This window comes from Coregonus clupeaformis, unplaced genomic scaffold (assembly GCF_020615455.1).
Source record: "Coregonus clupeaformis isolate EN_2021a unplaced genomic scaffold, ASM2061545v1 scaf0139, whole genome shotgun sequence".
Lineage (NCBI taxonomy): Eukaryota > Metazoa > Chordata > Actinopteri > Salmoniformes > Salmonidae > Coregonus > Coregonus clupeaformis.
The window spans coordinates 253,436-259,106 of record NW_025533594.1 but is presented as its reverse complement, the minus strand read 5'-3'; positions in this window follow the sequence as shown (position 1 = coordinate 259,106).

The window sequence follows — 5,671 nt, the reverse complement described above, 5'->3', positions numbered from 1 at the left end:
GATGTGGAGCGTCGCTGCACAGCTATTTTCAGGTCACTCGAGAGATATTCGATCGGGTTCAAGTCTGGGCTCTGGCTGGGCCACTCAAGGACATTAAGAGTCTTGTCCCGAATCCACTCCTGCACTGTCTTTGCTGTGTGCTTAGGGCCGTTGTCCTTTTGTAAGGTGAACCTTCGCCCCAGTCTGAGGTCCTGAGCGCGCCGGAGCAGGTTTTCATTATGGATCTCTCTGTACTTTGCGACGTTCATCTTTACCTCGATCCTAACTAGTCTCCCAGTCCCTGCCACTGAAAAGCACCCTCACAGCATGACGCTGCCACCACCAAGCTTCACCGTAGAGATGGTGTCAGGTTTCCTCCAGATGTGACGCTTGGCATTCAGACCAGAGATTCTTGTTTCTCATGGTCTGAGAGTCTTTAAGTGCCTTTTGGCAAACTCCAACCGGGCTGTCATGTGCCTTTTACTGAGGAGTGGCTTCCGTCTGGCTAGTTTATCATAAAAGCCTGATTGGTGGAATGCTGCAGAGATGGTTGTCCTTCTAGAAAGTTATTCCATCTCCACAGAGGAATTTTAGAGCTCTGTCAGAGTGACCATCAGTTTCTTGGTCACCTCCCTGACCAAGGCCCTTCTCCCCTGATTGCTCAGTTTGGCCGGGCGGCCAGTTCTAGGAAGAGTCTTGGTAGTTCCAAACTTCCATTTAAGAATGATGGAGGCCACTGTGTTCTTACAGTACACTGACCTACTTCTTCCTTTTAACTCCTGGTGGAGCAGGGGGTCTCCCAGGTCTAAATGATGGTTCTGGGTCTATAGACTCGGCTGGCTGAGGGCCCCTGTGGGCTGAGGGCCCCAAAGAGGTGCTGAGCTCTGGTGGCCTGACAGTGGCAGCCTGGGAAAAATGTGTTCCCTTATCGGAGAGGGTAAGTGCAGGCTGGGTGGTCCATGATAAGTTGACTGTGTGTGTGGTGCTAGTAGTGAAATATGTATTTCAAACAAGATTAGGCAGATTTAGTTTAAAGTAGCTGACTGTGATGTTCTGCAGTCCCGATTCAAATATATTACTTATTTTCTTTGTGTGCTCCTGTTCCGCACATTTAGTCTACCACATCCCAAGTCATTGCTTTCATCAAAACATGTGGTTTGGTCATTTAGTCCATCAGTGGATATTTATAGCAGTCTTCTCTTGAAGTACTTGTCCTGTTGACCAGCCCATAGACCTTGTCCTGTTGACCAGCCCATAGACCTTGTCCTGTTGACCAGCCCGTAGACCTAGTCCTGTTGACCAGCCCATAGACCTTGTCCTGTTGACCAGCCCATAGACCTTGTCCTGTTGACCAGCCCGTAGACCTTGTCCTGTTGACCAGCCCATAGACCTAGTCCTGTTGACCAGCCCATAGACCTTGTCCTGTTGACCAGCCCATAGACCTTGTCCTGTTGACCAGCCCGTAGACCTTGTCCTGTTTACCAGCCCTTAGACCATGTTCTGTTGACCAGCCCGTAGACCTTGTCCTGTTGACCAGCCCATAGACCTTGTCCTGTTGACCAGCCCGTAGACCTTGTCCTGTTGACCAGCCCATAGACCTTGTCCTGTTGACCAGCCCATAGACCTTGTCCTGTTGACCAGCCCGTAGACCTTGTCCTGTTGACCAGCCCATAGACCTTGTCCTGTAGACCAGCCCATAGACCTTGTCCTGTTGACCAGCCCATAGACCTTGTCCTGTTGACCAGCCCGTAGACCTTATCCTGTTGACCAGCCCATAGACTTGTCCTGTTCTAGAACTATTTTAGTTGCAGAGAAACATTGTCAACCAAAGATACAAAGATGGGGAGAGTTCTCAAAGAGCTGTGTGAAGTTATTGATGACAAGGAAGTTCATATCATTTTCACTAGGTTACAAGGGGACACACACACACACACACACACACACACATCCTAGCTCTCTCTGCCTGTCATTTCCATGGCTAAATGAAAGATTATCTGAGGGTTTGCATGCCACCACAAAGCCAGGTTATTCCATCCCGTAGAAACGTTTCCTCAACTTTTCATTTCATACCATACAAACATTACCTCAATGTTTCATCATTCGCCTACACAGTAATCACAATAAGTTTTTAACATCAGTTTTACACAACATCAATGTCATAAGATAGCGCTCAATACATGATTCAATATTTATGCTGCAGTAAAATGAGAGTCAACAGCAATTTTTTACAAGATTAATGGTGGGACACAGCTAGTTTAATAAGACATTAAATGTGATAGGAAAGCATCCAACAGGAAGTGTGATTATTGTCAGGAAACAGACACCGTGGAGCATGTATTTCCACAGTGTGGGCAGTATCAGAGGGAAAGAGAGAGGATGAGATCTAGTATGAGGGAGAAGGGGATACAGGAAATTAGTTTAAAGAGTATATTGAGTAGAACTTCATTAGATATAGTCTTAAATATTTTGTTATCTTTTTTAAGAGCAACGGGGCTGATTGGTAGGATTTAGATTCTCCCTGTCTCTGGCCCACACTCCAGTACAGTAGGTGGCGGTAATGCACCATAACGTTGGATGCCAATCGCCGATAAACACCACTGAAGAAGAAGATTCAATAGCTTGGCACTTCCCTTTAAACTTGCTGGTGCCCAACCCACATTCCAAATGCGAGCACGTGGAGGTGCGATTAAATTTGCACTCCCTTTTGGACGACCAGGAAGAGAGACTTCCGGGTCAGGTCAGTTTAAAGTTAATCCAGTACCAACTAGCGACAAACACATCCCTACTCAGTGGTGGTGTTACTGGCATTCCCACAGTCAGTGACTCTGTGTTAGTTCCCACATCGTTAGCGACAATATTTGGTTTTCTCGCTTGGGAACGTAACACTGTTGTGCAACTTGTTTGCTGATTGTAGCAGTTTACATTTACAGGAATATTTTTTTCTAACTATAATTCACATGATTTCATGAGAAAATGTTTCTGCAGTGAGGGTGTGTAATGCAAGTCAAGGTGTCCTTGGATGAATGTCAACAAGTACACCTTGATTTGCACAACACACCCTCACAGCAGAAACATTTTCTCATGAAATCATGTGATTTATAGCCTTTATTAAATAATAAAGCATTAGACCTCTCAATAAAGGCTTCATTCATACAAAAGTTATACTTACAGTGAGGGAAAAAAGTATTTGATCCCCTGCTGATTTTGTACGTTTGCCCACTGACAAAGACATGATCAGTCTATAATTTTAAGGGTAGGTTTATTTGAAGAGTGAGAGACAGAATAACAACCAAGAAATCCAGAAAAACGCATGTCAAAAATGTTATAAATTGATTTGCATTTTAATGAGGGAAATAAGTATTTGACCCCTCTGCAAAACATGACTTAGTACTTGGTGGCAAAACCCTTGTTGGCAATCACAGAGGTCAGACGTTTCTTGTAGTTGGCCACCAGTTTTGCACACATCTCAGGAGGGATTTTGTTCCACTCCTCTTTGCAGATCTTCTCCAAATCATTAAGGTGTCGAGGCTGACGTTTGGCAACTCTAACCTTCAGCTCCCTCCACAGATTTTCTTTGGGATTAAGGTCTGGAGACTGGCTAGGCCACTCCAGGACCTTAATGTGCTTTTTCTTGAGCCACTCCTTTGTTGCCTTGGCCGTGTGTTTTGGGTCATTGTCATGCTGGAATACCCATCCACGACCCATTTTCAATGCCCTGACTGAGGGAAGGAGGTTCTCACCCAAGATTTGGCCCTGTCCATCGTCCCTTTGATGCGGTGAAGTTGTCCTGTCCCCTTAGCAGAAAAACACCCCCAAAGCATAATGTTTCCACCTCCATGTTTGACTGTGGGGATGGTGTTCATAGGCAGCATTCCTTCTCCTCCAAACACGGAGAGTTGTGTTGACGCCTAAAAGCTCGATTTTGGTCTCATCTTTCCACAACACTTTCACCCAGTTGTCCTCTGAATCAGTCAGATGTTCATTGGCAAACTTCAGACGGCCCTGTATATGTTCTTTCATGAGCAGGGGGACCTTGCGGGCACTGCAGGATTTCAGTCCTTCACGGCGTAGTGTGTTACCAATTGTTTTCTTGGTGACTATAGTCCCAGCTGCCTTGAGATCATTGACAAGACCCTCCCGTGTAGTTCTGGGCTGATTCCTCACCGTTCTCATGATCATTGCAACTCCACGAGGTGAGATCTTGCATGGAGCCCCAGGCCGAGGGAGATTGACAGTTATTTTGTGTTTCTTTCATTTGTGAATAATCACACCAACTGTTGTCACCTTCTCACCAAGCTGCTTGGCGATGGTCTTGTAGCCCATTCCAGCCTTGTGTAGGTCTACAATCTTGTCCCTGACATCCTTGGAGAGCTCTTTGGTCTTGGCCATCATGGAGAGTTTGGAATCTGAATGATTGATTGCTTCTGTGGAAGAGTGTGCTCCTAATCTCAGCTCGTTACCTGTATAAAAGACACCTGGGAGACAGAAATCTTTCTGATTGAGAGGGGGTCAAATACTTATTTCCCTCATTAAAATGCAAATCAATTTATAAAATTTCTGACATGAGTTTTTCTGGATTTTGTTGTTGTTATTCTGTCTCTCACTGTTCAAATAAACCTACCATTAAATTATAGACTGATCATTTCTTTGTCAGTAAGCAAACGTACAAAATCAGCAGGGGATCAAATACTTTTTTACCTCACTGTAAATCTGAACTGGTTCTCTGGCAGATTAGTATGAATGGCTCACCCTATGTTCAAGAATGGTATTTTTCAATTTTTTCAGATTACAACCTCTCACTATTGGTTATTTTGAAAATGAAATAATCTAAAAAATATAGTTATTTTTCAAACAAGCCATAGAAAGTTGGTTGCAATTTCAGTTTAATCCACCAGAAAAGACAAAACAAATAATAAAACAAATATTATGGTTAAACTCAAATATACTACTTGATAAAAAACATACAAATAAAATAAAATAAAAAAGTATAATCTTTGTAAATTATATCATAAATCGGACTGGTGGAGTTATGTCACCCATGCAGCTAACAAAAATATATGGAAAGGTCTGCTCTACCCAGAATTACAACCAACTAATTGCAGCATTACCGCAAAAATGGAAGGGGGAAAAAGTAAGGAACTTGTCTGTCGGCCATTCATTAAAGACCAAAATTGGTTAAAGAAAATTGTGATTAAAAAATATATATAGAAGTTTCATTTAAGGACCAAAAAATGTGAAGGTTGTCAGCTGTGCCATATAGATTGCTAAATAGTTGGGAAGAGATTTTCGATGTACCGATTCCATGGCATATGGTTTATGAAGTGATACACAAAACAACGCTGGATTAAAAACGTAGAGTTTTTCAATTTAAATTCTTATACAAAATATTGCAACCAATAGAATTATATATATATATATATATATATATATATATATATATATATATATATATATATATATATATATATATATATATATATATATATATATATATATATATATATGAGGGATACAACCATCCCTGTTCTGCAGATTTTGCTGCAAAGAGACAGAATCATTAGATCTTTTGTTTTGGTACTGTCCACATGTAGCTTGTTTTTGATCGCAGGTTCAGGAATGGCTGAAGAATTGCAACATTTACCTGGAACTAATACGAGGGACATGAAGGGTGATAGGAGAGACAGGAGGGGTG